The sequence below is a fragment of the Pan paniscus genome, chromosome 5, assembly GCF_029289425.2.
Source record: "Pan paniscus chromosome 5, NHGRI_mPanPan1-v2.0_pri, whole genome shotgun sequence".
Lineage (NCBI taxonomy): Eukaryota > Metazoa > Chordata > Mammalia > Primates > Hominidae > Pan > Pan paniscus.
Window position 1 is genome coordinate 125,154,430 of NC_073254.2, and position 18,603 is coordinate 125,173,032.

General features: G+C 40.1%; 1 protein-coding gene and 1 long non-coding RNA gene across 8 annotated transcripts in view; one reads left to right on the forward strand and one right to left on the reverse strand.

Moving 5' to 3' along the window:
* The window catches only part of BVES (blood vessel epicardial substance), a 44,972-nt gene extending 42,555 nt beyond the window's left edge, over positions 1-2,417 (reverse strand). For 2 of the 4 annotated variants that reach the window (XR_010112495.1, XR_010112496.1), the window contains exon 1: positions 2,151-2,387. The gene's annotated coding sequence lies outside the window, so the exon portion shown is untranslated. Of the gene's footprint in view, positions 1-2,150 lie in introns of all 4 variants that reach the window. The other 2 variants (XR_008955688.2, XM_034962624.4) reach the window with 2 other exon arrangements.
* LOC129398025 (uncharacterized) overlaps positions 2,409-18,603 on the forward strand; it is a 33,864-nt gene continuing 17,669 nt past the window's right edge. For 2 of the 4 annotated variants that reach the window (XR_010112497.1, XR_010112498.1), the window contains exons 1-3: positions 2,427-2,514; positions 2,952-3,106; positions 12,441-12,544. This is a non-coding gene — a long non-coding RNA (uncharacterized LOC129398025). Of the gene's footprint in view, positions 2,515-2,951; positions 3,107-12,440; positions 12,545-18,603 lie in introns of all 4 variants that reach the window. The other 2 variants (XR_008625740.2, XR_008625739.2) reach the window with 2 other exon arrangements.

Sequence of the window (18,603 nt, forward strand, 5' to 3'; positions counted from 1 at the left end):
TAGTAATAGTTGACTTAGATATTGATTTGCTACAAAAAGGAAAGAAACAAAAATTCACCTATTTTCCAAATGTCTGAAATCAGCAAATATATAAGCCTATCAGGATGGCGGGGGGGAAGATCATTATTTTAATAACTCCATTTATACAAAGTTTGCTTTTCAAGGCCAAACGAGAATGAATCTCGTAACTTCTGCAGGACAGAGAATGATATGAGGTATCCTCTATCACTCACAACCCAACATCACCTACCCTAGCATTACATAGGTTAATAATAACTATCATTTCGACAGCACTGTAAAATGTACCTACACTCCCATTGTCCTGTTTGTCCTCTAGGAGGCAGGGACAATGTTTATTCATCTATGTACTTCCAAGGCCTAGCCTCTGTAGAGAAGGCCACTGAGACAGGGATGAAAGCCACTCTGAAGGAACGTCAACCTGATAAACACTTTCAGAAATCACTGTTCCGTCTCCCCAGATCTCAGTAATAAAGCCAGAGGAGTGCCTAGCCTTCCTGAGGTTGAGTGAGGTTCTACACCACAAGCCACCAGGGTGCTACATAAGCCAGGGAAAGCCACTTCTGCTCCTCGGGTCTGTTTCTTCCTTGGAATAGGGAAAACTTTAATAGCCTATGGTTCTATAATACACATTTACATAATCAATCTATCAATACATGTTGCCCCTCGAGTTCACCCAATTTCACCTGTATTGCCTATTAATCCACTATAATTCAATATCAGGCTTTTACAAGTTCTTAAAGTGACACTAGAAGTACCAATTTCTGGTCCAAGAAAAATGACAGGAAAACTACAATTATGACCCAAGAACCAGAAAATATTATTAGCAGTTTTTAGAAGGTACGGTCATCCTAAACATGTTTTGACGCACGGCACCTTATTAAAGAGAGAGAGAGAGATAGATATATGTATCTATATATCTATATAATTGTCTATTGTGAAATGCCAGTTACCTATTGTCGAAAATATTGATCAGATCAGTTTACTTTGATTACCACTTAATCGTTAAGTGGCTTACACTTAACAATTCTTATACAGAGAATAGTTGGAAAGAGAAAGGTTAGACTGCTAAATTGGTAAACTTTTCAGATTAATTTTGACTAAATCAAGAGAAATTATTTTTCCCTCATCAGATCATCAAAGTTGAAGTCCTTAAATTACCTATACTAGTTAAGTTTTGTTTATCGTTTTTCAAATAGGTGATTGTAGGGCTAAATAGCTAAATGTTGAAACTAACATTAAACCTCTACCAAACTAAAAAAATGAAAAAGATAACTGCAAACGAGCGTCTTGCTAGTCGAGTTAATTCATTCTGTAATTCTAACTGAATCTTCGCACATCTCCCGAATGGCAAATGGCATTACATTGCTAAGAGTCTTTTCGCACTTATTCATGCTTCAAAGCAGGCAGTTTCTGGGACTTGTCTGGCCAACAACCCGTTCCCAAAGGCTCGGGGAAGGAGGTTGCGGGTGGGTGGCGCGGACCTCGGGTCCCCAGCCATCGGCGCTCTCCCGGGGCCCTCTGACCTCGCTCCTTAAAGGAGGAGGGTCCGTGGCAACAGTCCTCCTCGGCCAGGCGCTCTCGGGACGCGGGGGTGAGGAGTGAGCGCCGTGGCCCACCCTACTCTCCGAGCGGGGACGGAGTGGGCGACACCGCGCGCCCGGCTGCACGCAGGCTCTGCGCGGCTCGAGGCGGCCCTACAGGGGGCGAGGAGGAACCCCGGAGACTCGGCGGAGAGAGCAGAGACGGAGCTCACCAAGGGGCTTGCCGCCGCAGAGCGCGGGAGCCGGCACTCGGTGGGGCCGAGGGCCCGGGGACGCTGGGGCTGCCTGACCTGAGCGGCGGCCGCTGACCGTTGAGGGTCTCTGTGGCCGCAGCGCCCAGACCCGGGGAGAAGGGCGGCCTCCAAGGGCCGGGAGCCCCTCGAGGGCGCGGCCAGCGAGGAGGGACAGAGGGCGGCGCCCCCGGCTGCCCGGGCGCGTAGAACAAGCAGCTGCCGCCAGGGCCGACAAAGTTGCTCCCCGAGGGGCTGAGATCCAACTTTCGCTTCCCGATTTAGCCAGGGGAGCGCGAGGCCGCACACAACCCGGCGCGGGGGGAAAGCCGGCTGCAGCTGCGCCTCCCATCCTTACCCGGCTGGTCCCTGGCGGGGAGCCTGGGCAGCGCTGACCAAAGTTCGGAGCGGCAGCTTCGGGGCGCGGGACGCGGGGCACACGGACTCAGCTGCTCGACGGGAGCCCGACGCGCGCTCCTCGGCGGGTCGGCGGGTCCGGAAACTCCGCTGCCCGGGCCGGGTCCCCAAGCCCGCAGCCGCTTTGACTAAAATAGGCATCGCGACGGCGGCGGCAGGCGGCGGCGGCCAGGGCTGGGGCCGCACCGCGCACGCGCATGCGCCCGCCGCCCCGCGCCCCCCGGCGGGCGGAGCCCGGCGCCGCGGCCAGGATTTCCCACCTCGCTCCCGCGACTCCGCTGCGGGTCTGCACACCCGAGGACTCGGTTTGAAACGCCCGCTTATTTATTTTCTTGTCGCCTCGCTACAAGATTCTATCCTTGTTTGGGCATGAGTGGGGGGCGGCAGTCTCGTGGGACCGGCGGCATTCGTCGTTCCTCCTCACGGGGATAATTCGAGAAGTGCGGTCCGGGTAGGGAGAGAAATCAGGAGAGAAAATGAGAAAGAGAATCCTCGTTTCCCCTCAAAGTTGGACGACCCACTCGTATATCTCCTTTTTGGGAGATTCGCCCGTAACTCAGCACAAACAGGGAATAGCCCGGAAAGCGCGCGAGTTCCCGTCCGATTGTGGCGGGGGAGGCTGAACGTTTGGTCCACACGGGTGCAGGACGCGGGGGTCAGGCCTCCTGCTGCGGAAGAAGAGGGGGAAGAGGCCGCGCGGGAGGGACTTCTGACACGCGCCACTGTTTTTGTTTTCAAACAGGGGTACTTAACCGAAACTAGCAATCCCAGGCGGTACAAGGCCCTCCATCGTAGGCAAAGCACTACCTGAATGTAGATTTGGGGCCATACGTTGGAAAATAAGACATGAGAGTATGCTCCGATCAACTTTTACTGTTTACTGGACAACTATTTTGGGTAAGAAAAGCAAGGAAACTTAATAAAGAATTGGCGTTGTTGGGAGTTGTCTTGTAGGACAATAGAGGAAGGTTAGATGGGTACCCAGTTTCCACCAAAAGTGTCCCATTATAGGTTAAAATTGGCATCAGTTATTAGATTATGAGATCGTTCATGCATGTGAAATGTGATCTCAATATAAAAAATACCACCACCGATTGTGTGAAGGTACATTATAAAGAGTACCTGGAGGTGCACACTGGACAAGTCTCTGGTTGAAGAGATGGTGCAGCCTAGTAAGAAAGAGCATGGGCCTTGATGTCACACAAGCCGGGTTTGAATACTCCCTCTCCTACCAGTTTACTGTGTGACCTTGGAGAAGTTACCTAGCCCTTCTGTGCCTCAGTTTCCTTTTTGGAACATGGGGATGATGATGATGATAATAATTATGATAATTGTACCTGCACTTCATAGTATAGTTTTGAGGACTAAATGGTGTAATTATATATAAGGGTCTTAAAATGGTGTTTGGGACATAAGTTCTATGTATATATATTGTATTTATAAAACTCCTTTTCTAATACGTCTGAACTTTCCTATAACCATAAAAGATTACTTTTTGAGATTACTTCTTTAGAGTCTGTTTCTTTCTAGATGCTCTGCCAGGCTTTTTTTTTTGAGGCAGAGTTTCGCTCTTGTTGCCCAAGCTGGAGTGCAATGGCGCGATCTGGGCGCACTGCAACCTCCGTCCCCCGGGTTCAAGCGATTCTCCTGCCTCAGCCTCCCCAGTAGCTGGGATTACAGGTGTGCGCACGTCCCTGCCAGCTGTTTTGATAGCTACCACTAAATACATTTTAAGGTGTGGGTATACATGTGTGCGTAAAGACTTAACTACACAGATGTTCACTGGAGGGTGAGTTATAATAATGAATATTGGAAATAGCCTAAATTCTAACCACAGGGGACTAAGTAAATTATAGAACATCCAGACAGTCTTGTTTATGAAAGAGCATGGGCCTTGATGTCACACAAGCTGGGTTTGAATCCCCCCTCTCCTACCAGTTTAAACAGCCATTAAAAATAAAAAACATAGAAACAGACTCTATGTTTAAACAACCATTAAAAATAATTTCTAGAAAGATATTATAGACATCATAATAACGTCTACTAATTATATAAAGCAAGCTATGCCCCCAAAACCCCAGCCCACTGCCTGTTTTTGTATACCCATTTTTACATTTTTTATGGTTGGAAAAAATCAGAAGAAGAATATTTCATGATATGTGAACATTATATAAAATTCAAATTCAGTGTCCATAAAGTTTTATTGGAACCCAGTCACGTTCATTTTTATGGCTGCTTTCATGCTGCCAATGCGGCTTTGATTAGTTACAAGAGAAACCTTATGGCCCACAAAGCCTAAAATGTTTACTCTCTGGCTCTACAGAAGAAGCTTACTGACGCCTCACATAGAGTATACTTTGTGTCAGGCAGTGTTATAAGTAACTTAGATATATTGTCACCTATTACACACCCACTCCTTACCTTCAGGATAGGATACCTGTAAGGCATGTAGATCTTATAAAGATTGCACATTTTTATGAAAAGAGCACTGAATTAGTTATCATAAGATTTGAGTTCTAGCCTTTCACAGAGTCTGTGTTTTCTTTGAGTCTGTGTTCTATAGGAAGTGAAGATTGGAAAAAACCTAATCCCCTCACTATAACCCATCTAGGATTGAAACCGTTATTTATAATGAGTATCTTACTGTATTTTAATTTCTTATCCCAGTTGTATGAATAGTAGCTTTATAAAATTCAAAGCAAGAATTGTAGACACATAGCCCAGGATATGGGAATGCCTTAAGCTCCCTGGTCTCCTCCTGCTGGCCACAGAAAGGTCAGATTGAAAGCTTCCGAGTGCTATTTTGAAAGTTAATATGAAGCAAGGAGCTAATTTGCACATACGTGTAGAATGAAAAGGGTAAGAAGCATGAATAACAAAATACAAGGCAGTCTGTCTCCTCTGTAAAAACTCTGGCTAGTGTTAGATTGACATAATTATTTTTACCTTTATTTCTCTATAGGCATCCTAGTCTACTTTTACCAGTTGGATAAAACCTTAATGAGACTTCAAAGTTCAGATAGAATAAGTTTTGTGAAAATAAAACAAGATCTGAGGGAGTCACTTGTTTTAAAAGTACACATATATTGGGAGGCTGAAGTGGGCGGATCACCTAAGGTCAGGAGTTCTAGCCAACATGGTGAAACCCCATTTCTACTAAAAATACAAAAATTAGCCCGGTGTGGTGGTACATGCCTGTAATCCAGCTACTCTGGAGGCTAAGGGACAGGAATCGCTTGAACCCGGGAGGCAGAGGTTGCGATCAGCCGAGATCACACCACTGCACTCCAGCCTGGGCAATAGAGTGAGACTCTGTCTCAAACAAAAAACAAAAAAACAAGTACTCACATAACAGTAAGTAGCATTATATTCCTTATCTACAAATCTGCCCATGGTATACATCAGTGTAGACTTTATTTCAACTGTTATTACTAATTGCATGGAGACTATAGCAGTTTCTGATACATTCTCATAGCAGACAGTTCTGGTCACGACTGGTTTCTGAACCCACATTCCTCTCATTAATTGTTGCATTAACTTTTTCACTGACCAGTTTGACAACCAGCCTCACTGATTGTTTTTACATTTCTTTTGATTTTTAAAAAATTAATGGACTTTTTTAAAGAGCAGTTCAAGTTTACAGATGACTGAGCAGATAGTCTCCCTCATGATTAACACCTTGCATTAGTGTGGTATGTGTGTCACAAAGGGAGAACTCAAATTGATCCATCATTATTAACAAAGGTGTGTAGTTTACTTTACGGTTCACTCTTCATGTTGTAGATTCTGCAGGTTTTGCCAAATGTATAATGTCATGTATCCACCATTACAGTATCATACAGAACAATCTCAATATACTGTGCTGCAGTTCTTCATCCCTCTGTCTATCCTCCTCCCACACCCCTGGCAACCACTGATCTTTTTACTGTCTTCATAGTTTTGCCTTTTCCAAAATATCCTATTGTTGGCATTATATAATGTATTGCCTTTTCAGATTGGCTTCTTTCACTAAGCAGTATGCATTAAGTTTCTTCCATGCCTTTTCTTTTTTTAATGTGATGTATGTATATATTGTGAAATGATTACCACAATCAAATTAGTTGACACATCCATCACCTCAGATAGTTACCATTTTTATGTGTGTAGTGAGAACATGTAAGATCTACTCTCTTAGCAAATTCAGTTATAAAATAAAGTATAGCTAACTAGAGTCACTACTCCATACATTGGATCCCCAGAGCTTATTCATCTTATAACTGGAAGTTTGTACCCTTTGACCACCTTCTCCCCAGTTTTCCCACCCTTCAGCCCCTGGTAACTGTATTCTCTGTTTCTGTGAGTTCAACTTTTTTAGATTCCATGCATAAGTGAGGTCATACAACATTTGTCTATCTCTTTCTGACTTATTTCACTTAGTGTAAGCCCTGCATTTTTATTCATGTTACAAATGAAAGAATTTCCTTCTTTTATGGCTGGATAATATTTCATTGTGTACATATGCCATATTTTCTTTATCCATTCCTTCCTCAGTGGACACTTACATTGTTTCCCTGTCTTAGCTGTTGTTAATATTGCTGCAATGAACATGGGAGTGCAGACATCTCTTTGAGATACTGATTTTATTTCCTTCAATATATACCTAGAATTGGGCTTGCTGGATCATATGGTAATTATATTTTTAATTTTTCGGGGAACCTCCATACTGTTTTCCATAATGGCTATACCAGTGTACACTCCCACCAACAATGCACAGGGGCTCCCTTTTCTTCATATTCTGGCCAATACTTGTTACCTCTTGTCTTTTTGATAGTAGCCATTCTAACAGGTGTGAGGTGATTATCTCATTGTAGTTTTGATTTGCATTTCCTTGATGATAGTAATGGTGAACACCTTTTCGTGTGTCTGTTAGCCATTTGTATGTCTTTGGAAAAATGTCTATTGAGGTCCTTTACCTATTATTTATTTATTTATTGCTGTTGAGTTATATGAGTTTCTTACATATTTTGGATATTAACCCCTTATCAGAGATATGGTTTGCAAATATTTTCTCCCATTCCATAAGTTGCCTTTTCATTTTGTTGATTGTTTCCTTTGCTGTGCAGAAGCCTTTAAGTTTGATGGAATCCCACTTGTTTGTTTTTGCTTTTGGTATCATATCCAAAAAGTCATGGCCAAGACCAATGTCAAGAATACTTTTTCTTACATTTTCTTCTAGTGGTTTTATGGTTTCATCTAAGTCTTTAATCCATTCAGAGTTAATTTTTGTGAATGGTATAAGATAAGGGTCCAATAATCAGTCTTCCCAAAACAATTTATTAAAGATACTGTCTATCCCCCATTGTATATTTTTGGTGCTGTCATCAAAAATTACTTAATCATAAACACATGGACTCATTTCTGGGCTATTCTGTTTCATTGGTCTAGACGTGTGATTTTATGCTGGTACCATTGTTCTGATTACTGCAGGTTTGTAATACAGCTTGAAATCAGGAAATGTGATGCCCCTAGCTTTGTTCTTCTTTCTCAAGATTGCTTTGGCTATTTGGGGTTTTTGTTTGTTTGTTTGTTTGTTTGTTTTGAGATGGAGTCTCACTGTGTTGGCTAGGCTGGAGTGCAGTGGCACAGTCTCCGCTCACTGCAAACTCTGCCTCCAGGGTTGAAGTGATTCTCCTGCCCTAGCCTCCCAAGTAGCTGGTATTACAGGTGCCCACCACCATGCCTGGCTAAGTTTTGTATTTTTAGTAGAGACGCGGTTTCTCCACGTTGGCCAGGCTGGTCTCGAACTCCTGACTGCAAGTGATCCACCCACCTCGGCCTCCCAAAGTGCTGGAAGGGATTACAGGCGTGAGCCACAGCGCCTGGCCTGTTTGGGGCCTTTTGTAGTTCCATGCGAATTTTAGGATTTTTTTTCTATTTTTGTGAAAAATGCCATTGGAATTTTGATAGAAAATGCATTGAGTTTATAGATTACTCTTGGTAGTATAGACATTTTAACAATATTAATTCTTCCGAACCATGAACGTAGGACATATTTTCACTTATTTGTGTCTTCTTCAATTTATTTCATCAATGTTTTATACTTTTAGTGTATAGGTCTTTCATGTTCTTGGTTAAATGAATTGCTAAATATTTTATTGTTTTGATGCTGTTGTCAATGAGATTGCTACTTCATTTCAGGTAGGTTGTTATTCATATACAGAAATACAACTGGTTTTCACATGTTGATATTGTATCCTTTAATTTTACTGAATGTGCTTATTAGTTCTAATAATTTTTGGTGGAGTATACAGGGTTTTTATATATAAGATCATGTCTTCTGCAAATATACAATTTTACTTCTTCCTATCTGATTTGGAAGGCTTTTATTTCTTTTTCTGCCCCAGCGAGGACTTTCAGTACTGTCTTAAATAGAAGACAAGACACTCTCATCTTGTTCCTGACTTCAGCTTTTCCTTTTTCTTTTTCTTTGTTTTTTTGAGACGAGGTCTTGCTGTATTGCCCAGTCTAGTATGCAGTGGCATGATCATAGCTCACTGTGGCCTTGAACTCTGGGTTCAAGTAATCCTCTTCTCTCAGCCTCCTGAGTAACTGCAACTATAGCTGTGTGCTGCCACAGCCCGCTAATTGTCATATTTTTTTAGAGACAGGTCTCACTGCTCACTGTGTTGGCCAGGCTGGTCTCAAACTCCTGGCCTCAAGTGATCTTCCCACATCGGCTTCCCAAAGTGTTGGAATTACAAGCGTGAGCCACCATGCCCAGTCAGCTTTCAGCCTTCACCATTGAGTATGATGTTAGCTGTGGGCTTGTGATATATGGCCTTTATTGTGTTGCGGAACATTCCTTTTGAGAGTTTTTATCATGAAAGGATGTTGAATTTTGTCAAACGTTTTTCCACAGATACTGAGATGATCATCATATGGTGTTTGTATTTCACTCTGTCAGTGTGGTGTATCATATTTATTTATTTGTATATGTTGAACTATCCTTGCATCCCAGGGATAAATCCCCCTTGATCATGGTGTGTGAAATCTTTAATGTGTTGTTGAATTTAGTTTGCTAGTATTTTGTTGAGGATTTTTGCATCTATGTTCATTGAGGATATTGGCCTGTAATTTTCTTTTCTTGTGGTGTCCTTATCTGGCTTTGGTATGAGGGTAATTCTGGGCCCATAAAACGTGTTTGGAAGTGTTCTCTCCTCTTCAGCTTTCTGGAAGAGTTTGAGAAAGACTGACGTTAAATTAAAAGTTAAAGATTGAAGCTTTAAGTATTTGGTAGAACTCACTAGTGAAGCCATTTGGTCCTTTACTTTTCTCGTTGAGTCTTTTTATTACTATTCATTCTCCTCACCATTGTTGGTCTGTTCAGATTTTCTATTACTTATGATTTAGTTTTGGTAGGTTGTCTGTTTCTAGTTGTTTATTTATTTCTTTTAGGTTACCCAATTGTGGCCATATAATTGTTCATAGTAGTGTCTTATGATCTTTTCTATTTCTGTGGTATCAATTGTAACCTTCATGTCTTTTTGAGTCTTAATAGCCCATATCTTTTTATTACTGGATGTACCACGGTTCATTTATCCATTTACCATTTTAAGGACATCTTGGTTTCTTCCAGTTTTGGCAAATTATGTCTAAACATATATAAACATTGGTGTGGAGTTTTTTGTGTACACATATTTTCAACTCATTTGGGTAAATACCTAGGATCATATGGTAAGACTGTGTTTAGGTTTGTAAGAAAACTTCCAAACTGTCTTCCAAAGTGGCTGCACCATTTTGCAATCTCACTAGCAATGAATGACAGTTCCTGTTGCTTCACATCTGTACTAACATTTAATACTATCATTTTTTTGTAGGGTGGGGTGGGGAGTTCTAGCCATTCTAATAGATGTGTTTTTTACTTTATAAATTGATTCAATTACTTAATTTGTTCAAAATAACCAAACAGGTTATGCACTCAACAGGTCTATATTTTTGCTAGATGGAAAACTGGAAACAACATCTCAAAGCAAAGGGCTTAAACTTTTGTATTATTGTTTTGCAAGTCCCGCCGTCTAAAAAATGCAGTGTCCAGATACTGTTAATGTTAAATTCAGGGAGAAGCTCCCTAAAGTCATGTAACAGTTTAATCATTGGACAATAAACTTTCACCAAAAGGCTTCACAGCTCCTAAAAGAAATGACACACAGGCTGGGCGTGGTAGCTCATGCCTGTGACCCCAGCACTTTAGGAGGCTGAGGCAGGCCGTTTGCTTGAGCCCAAAAGTTTGAGACCAGCTTGGGTAACATGGCAAAACCCTATCTCTACAAATGGGCCATCATGGCGACTTGGCGCCTGTAGTCTCAGCTACTCCAGAAGCTGAGGCGGGAGGATCCCTTGAGCCTGGGAGGTAGAGGCTGTAGTGAGCTGTGATCACATAACTGCACTCCAGCAAGGGCGACAGAGCAAGACCCTGTCTCAAAAAGCAAGCAAACAAACAAAACAAAATTAAAAAAACACACACACGGCTGGGCACGGTGGCTCACATCTGTAATCCCAGCACTTTGGGAGGCCGAGGCGGGTGGATCACGAGGTCAAGAGATTGAGACCATCCTGGCCAACATGGTGAAACCCTGTCTCTACTAAAAATACAAAATTAGTTGGGCATGGTGGCTTACGCCTGTAGTCCCAGCTACTCGGGAGGCCGAGGCAGGAGAATTGCTTGAACCTGGGAGACAGAGGTTGCAGTGAGCTGAGATCGCGCCACTGTATTCCAGCCTGGCGGCAGAGCGAGACTTGGTCTAAAAACAAAAACAAAAACAAAAACCCACACACACAACACCAAAATTTTAAAAAGTGACCCCGAACTTTAAGAAGATAGTGAATTATGAAGGCAGTTCAAAGAGTGGTAGCTTTGGAATTAGCAGCTGGATTTGAACAATGGTTTTACATTTAATAGGCTGTATGTGTATTCAGATAATTATCTCTTCTGAGCCTCAATTTACTTGTCTATAAAACTGGGAAAATAACTCATAGTTACCAAGATGATTTTGACTTTTAGAGATTATGTTTTTTAAAATGCCTAGCATCTAGTTCTTGGTAGCATAATTGCATATCTCTTGTATGCCCCTAATAGTGCCCTGCACATGGTTCACAATTCATAAAAATTATTTGAATTCTAGTTTAATTGTTTAATGGAAATGAATTTGAATCATCAAAATTCCCTAGTCTGAAGAAATAGTTGAACTATCCTATGAACACATGAAGTAGCTAAAATGTAGTTTCATTTTTCTCTATATTTACCAGTTTTAAATAGATGGAATACAGAATACACAAGGTATTTTAAATGAAACTTGCTTATACATTATAAGAATTTGATGCATGCTAAAATTTCCAGTAGTTTGGGATTTCCCTGGAATAGCTAGCAGATCACAAGGTCAGGAGAACGAGACCATCCTGGCTAACACTGTGAAACCCCGTCTCTACTAAAAATACAAAAAATTATCTGGGCGTGGTGGCGGGCACCTGTAGTCCCAGCTGCTCGGGAGGCTGAGGCAGGAAAATGGTGTGAACTCAGGAGGCGGAGCTTGCAGTGAGCTGAGATCGTGCCACTGCACTTCAGCCTGGGCAACAGAGCGAGACTCCATCTCAAAAAAAAAAGATACTGGCTTCAAAAGCAAACTCATGAAATATGCAACAGTCTAGATTGTATAAACTGGGCAGTTGGCAGAGCTAAGTTACAGTAATTCACCATCTTGGGGTTGGCAGAAATGTGCATACAGTAACTATATTGTCAAAAACCAGAGGCCTGATCTTCCCTCTGTCTATTCTTTTTCACATAGCTTTTCTTCTAAAAGAGAAGAATTACATTTGTTAATATTTGTTTTAAATATTAATAATAACAAACAAAGGCCACAGATGAAGCATTTCATAGGGTTTCCTAATCCTTTTGGAAATTGTTTCAAAGAGAAGGAAATTATTGTAAGTAAGCAGGCATAACAAAATCGTGTTTTAAATAAAAAAGGTAAGTATGAAAAGAGGATCAGAGTTGACCCTGAATTCCACTCAATTCTCTAAGAAGCTTCAACCTGTAACCAGAAGGATTCAATCTCTGGGCCAGATAGGATCCTCAAAACAAAACTGGATCAGGGGCCTAGGTAGATACCCCAAGAAGGGCAGATTCAAATGTCTGGCGCCATCTATAGTGACAACCTCTCTTGTCTTTTGTTCTTTCCCTGTTGGGAACTTCTAGGAATTTGCAGACCTATAAAGCCCATTATAAATCTCAAGCATGTCCACTTTCAGAGAAGAGAAATGCCAACAACCATTTAGTCTCTGAGGACAACACTTTTAAAGGTACTATTTTATTTAGTGTGTAAACAACTTCTTTATATGAGGTATTTAGTGGTTAGAAAGGAAAACTTGTTAAAGGTAGAAAAATAACTTTTGGCAATTTTTAATAGTATGTAATTTAGTGGTATAGATAAGATTTTGATTGATTGAAAGTGAAGCTATAGGCTGGGCACAGTGGCTCACACCTGTAATCCCAGCACTTTGGGAGGCCGAGGCGGGTGGATCACCTGAGGTCAGGAGTTCAAGACCAGCCTGGCCAACATGGTGAAAGCCAGTCTCTACTAAAAATACAAAAATTAGCCAGGTGTGGTGGCAGACGCCTATAATCCCAGCTACTCAGGAGGCTGAGGCAGAAGAATTGCTGAACCCAGGAGGCAGAGGTTGCAGTGAGCTGAGATCTTACCACTGCACTCCACCCTGGGTGACAAAGCGAGACTCTGTCTCAAAAAAAAAAAAAAAAAAAGTGAAGCCATGTAAGGACTTTTAATCTTTATCTGGTGAAAGCAGAACTTTCAATTATCATAGAGTTTCTACTATGTGACATAGAGTTCTGTATCATTCTTTTATACAATTACTCCTCCAAAAAGGCTGGTTTGGGAGGCAAATAGGAGGCCTGATAATAGCCAGCCAAGTAATTTGACATAAGGTTAGAAACAAAAACCCAAAGCAGCACATCATAAAGATGGAATAATAAAATAAAAGTTGGGAATAATGACGCTGCCATCCGGCGTTAATTGATGTGCAAAAGCACTCAGTTCCCAGGAGAAAAGAATTATTTAAATGCAAATTTGTATTATTAGTACTACTTAAATTGTTGTAATAAATTCATGAAAATAAGACACCTCTCTAGTTTAATACATACATAAAACCTAATAAAATATTTATGAGCCACATCCAGCAGTTTTAGCATTTTGCATAAAAAATTGGTAAACATGATGAAACATTTCTCTAATCCAAGATCAAACATATTTGATATAATTTAGAACCACACAAAGTGATTGCAAATGCTATTTAGTTTGAAAACTATAGGGCACCCTCACACATTCCCCTGAAAGAACAAAAAGATCATGCTTTGAAAAAGAGATTTTAGAGCCATTGAATCTCTTTTTAGAGTATGGGAAGAATAGAAGTACTTTGGACAGAGCAGTTTCTGACAGAAGATGATTTGGGTTTATACGAGATATACAGAACTATTATGCAGTTTTACTGCATGCCACAACATAGAATTTCTTAATATCTTTCAGCCACACTAAGTCATCTGAGTAGAAGTGTATGAATATATTATAAGCTCAGAAAATGGCATCTAAAAGCAATAGAGTATTACAGTGTGAATCAGGAAATTTTTCACGTTTTGAAGGTTTCAAATGACTTGGTTTAATAAATAAATAAAACTTGTAATACCTAGAAAATTGATGTTGAATGGGAAAAATAAAATATTGCTATTAATGACTTGGCATTCAGTACTTACATTATTGATGACTTAACATGCTGGCATGTGATTCCCAGCTGTTTTAAGGTGACGCTACAGATGTGTGATTCCCTAGAGCCATTTTTCTCTATCTCTGTTATGGCCTTTATTACTTGCTACCTTTTACATATTTATGTAAAAGTCTTTTTCTCCCTCCAGGTCAAAAGTTTCTGGAGGATAAGAAGTGTATCTGATTTATCTTTCATATCTCCGTGGTGCTTAGCACATGATTTACATATATTTGGAACTCGGTAAATTCTCCAATAGAACAAACAGTAAATCTTTTTAAAAATCGTGTTTTACAACTTAAATTATTATGAATGGGGAAAACAGTAGAAGAAATGTATACCAATATGTTAATAGAAATTGGGTTAGGATAGTGGAATGATTGTCTTTTCTTTTTTCTATTCTAACTTGTTTATAATACATTATTTTTCTAATAGAATAAATAACAAAGTGACACTTAATATTCTACCAGGTCATATTACTTTATTAGAATTATGGTGACGTCTCACCATGACAGTGACACCCCACCCCACAGCCCACCCTCATACTCCCCATCACCAGCGTCCTCTCCTCCCCTGTCCTGTCTAGCTGATTAATGATGGAACAGGAACAACTCGAAAAAGATACGTTTGGAAGGAGTGGAAAGAGCTGGTGGAGCAGAGGGAAGGTTTAACCCTGAGATTCATTCAGAATTCATTCATTCATTCAGAAACACTGAGTGGTCTGATAGGTGGGAAATGCTTGGGGTCAGACCGTAGCAATAGGGGAAGAATGCAGAGGCCTCCAAGTCAGAGGCAGCAGCAGAGCCAACCACACTCTAGGTGCCATCAGCCCAGATACCCAGAGACCAACTACCCAAGCAACATTGCATTCGATCCAGGGAGGAAATAAGAGTTCAAGATCACCCTGGGCAACATAGCGAGACCCCATCTCTTAAAAAAAATATTAGCTGGGTGTAGTGGCACATACCATGGTAGTTGCAGCTACTAGGGAGGCTGAGGTGGGAGGGTCTCTTGAGCCTGGGAGTTCTAGGCTGCAGTGAGCCGGGTCGTGCCACTGCACTCCAGCCTGGGTGATGGAGTGAGACCTCATTGCAAAAATAAATAGAATTTAAAAAATAAAATATAATAACTGCCTAAAATGGAAAGAAACATCTTTTTAAAACATTTAAAAATTGTTATGGGTACATAATAGTTGTATATATTTATGGGGTACATGTGACATTTTGATACAGGCATACAATGTGTAATGATCAAGTAAGGGTAATTGGAGTACCTGTCACCTCAAGCATTTATCATTTTTTTGTATTGGGAACATTATAATTCCACTCTTTTGGTTATTAAAAATATGCAATAATTTATTGTTAACTATAGTCACCCTATTTATTGTGCTACCGAATACTAGATCTTACTCATTCTATCTAATTGTATTTTTGTATCCATTAATGATTCCACTTCATATCCCCTTTACCGACTACCCTTCTCAGTATCTAGTATCCATCATTCTACTTTATATTTCCATGAATTCATTTTTTTTTTCAGCTCCCACAAATGAGTGAGAACATGCAATATTTGTCTCTCTGTACCTGGCTTATTTCACTTAAAATATTGTCCTCCAGTTTCATCCATGTCGTTGCAAATGACAGTATTTCATTATTTTCTGTGGCTGAAAATTTTGTCTATATACCACATTTTCTTTATCCATTCATCTGTTGATGGACACTTATGTTGATTCCATAACTTCGCTATTGTGAATAGTGCTGCAGTAAACATGGGAGAGCAGATTCTCTTCGATATACTGATTTCCTTTCTTCTGGACGTATACCCAGCAGTGGGATTGCTGGATCATATGTTACTTCTATTTTTAATTTTTTGTGGAACTACCATACTGTTCTCCATAGTGGCTGTACTAATTTGCATTCCCACCAACCTTTCTCCACATCCTCACCAGCATCTGTTATTCCCTGCCTTTTTTGTAAAGGCCATTTTAACTGGGGTGAGATGATACCTCATTGTAGTTTTGAGCTGCATTTTTCTGATGATTAGTGGTGTTGACTATTTTTTCATATACCTGCCAGCCATTTATTTGCATGTCTTCTTTTGAGAAATGTCTATTCAGATCTTTTGCTCGTTTTTAAATTGGATTGATTTTTTTCCTATTGAGTTGCTTAAGTTCCTTATATATTCTGGTTATTAATCCCTTTTCAGATGAATAGTTTGCAAATATTTTCTTCCATTCTGTGGGTTGTAGAAATGTCTCTTAAATGGCAGGATCAAATGTTTGTTTTCTGCCATACCTGGGAAGAGGGTGTGAGAGCCATATTATTTAATTTATCATTTAAAATGGAATTATAGTCATCCTTGGGTATTGTGGGGGATTGGTTCTAGGACCCCCTCAGATACCAAAATCTGAGGATGCTCAAGTCCTTGATATAAAATGGCCTAGTATTTGCATATAGCATACAAACATCCTTCCATATACTTTAAACCATCTCTAGATTACTTATAATACCTAATACAATGGAAATTCTATGTAAATAGTTATACCATATTGTTTTTATTTGTATTATTTGTAGTGTTGTATTGTTATTTTAAATTTTTTCCAAATTATTATTTCCAAGAAATAGTAATTCTACATCATGCAGGAAAAAAAATGCTATTATTACAGGCCTTACATTTTATTTTGGATCCAAGGTTGGTTGAATCTGTGGCTGTGGAACCCTCACATACAGGGGGCTGACTGCACTTATGAGGGACATGATAATCCATTACATGTTTCTGTTAAAAAAGAAAATTTAATTGGGAGGCCATTAGGCTGAGGTGGCTCCAGTGCCTTGGGCTCCTATGTAAAAAAACCAAAGCCCAGTGTAAACAGTAAAACAAAACTTAAGCTTAACCAATCAGAAATTGCCAACCAGCCTCTAACTAGGGACTTTCCACACTAACCACTCAAGTATATTTTCTTTGTCTTGCTTCTGGGCCTTATAAGTTTCTCTCTTGCCTGTCCCCCTACAGTGAAGCTCTGAACCACTTGTAGCCTAGTGCTGCCTGATTCATGAATTGCTGTCTGCCCAAATAAACTCTTCAAAATTTTGTTTTGCCTAAGTTTACCTTTTAACATTCCCAACAAAGAATCTCTAAGCAAAAATCATTTTGTAGATTTTCAATTCAATAAATGATCTTGGAACCTAAAGACTAATAACTGTGCATCCTGAACAAGTGCTGTTCAGACTCACTTCAACAGTATCAGCAAGAAAAAATGTGACTTTGAAAGTCATTTAAGGAAATAATAATTCTATATCATAAAAAAATGCTATTATTATAGTTCTTACATTTTATTTCATGAGAAACTACTAGTGGCACTGCATAATTGAAATCAACTTGAGAAGGGGATTCAATGTTAAAATTCAAATACAAAAATAGATGCAATTGGCTGGGCATGGCAGCTCACGCCTGTAATCCCAGCACCTGGGGAGGCTGAGGTGGGAAGATTGCTTGAGCCTAGGAGGCAGAGGTTGTAGTGAGCCAGGATGGCACCACTGTACTCTAGCCTGGGTGACAGAGTGAGACTCTGTCTCAAAAATAAAGATGCAATTAATTTCCTTCTATGCAATGAATATTTACAAAGCAGCTACCATGTGCCAGGCATTGTTCTCTAACAGTGAAGAAGATATAGACTAGTGGAAGAGTTTCAGAGTAGAATTCCTTTTCTCATAAGATGGACATTGTGCTTGTGCATTGGTTAAACTTTTATCTCAAAGGAACCAACTTATATTCTGCAGTAATATCCTGTTCTTCAGAAACCCCACTTGTATTACACTAAAAATTTCTTCCACATCTTGGAACCCTTACCTGGTGCTATTTGAAAAAACTTGAGCTTTTACAACGTTTCATTGTACATAAAGTTTTATTCTACCTGAGAGAAGAAAGAGAAGTAGCACTACAAGGGGCACTGAATTAATTTTCTTATAAGAAGGAGTGGATGGCACATAAAACATGATGGGCTGAGATAATGAAGGCTTCTCTCTAGGATACCTAGAGAGAGACCTCAATTGAGCTGTGATAATATCTGAATGAAATTGGACAGAACCAAAACTTTAAAAACTGATTTAAACTGCATCAAAGAAACTTGGCCTTGTTCTTTCATTATGTAAACTTATAGCCATTTAAAATAGAGTTACACTTAATGACACATTTTACTTGTAAACCACATTTGAGCTCAAGCTACTGCTGATGATTCAAAAGAAGAAAGGTTCATGTTTGAATAATTTTTCCTCATGCTGTCACTAACAGATTTGGAATATGTGTAACTAGCATTTTGGCATTGAATTTTCCTTCAAGTCAGACTGGGGACATTTTAGTACTCTCCAAGTCAGGAACACAGTCAAGAACATGGTCAGTGCAGCATGAAAAATGCAAGGACACTGATTTAGAAGAATTAGGCTTAAGCTGAGTGTCACCACTGTTTACTAACTGTGATTCAGTCTTTCTGATTTTTATCCATAAAATGGGATCCTTCCAAGGAACAAGCAAATGAAATCACATGTAGGCATGTGCTTCATAAACTATGAAGTGTTAAATAAATGTAA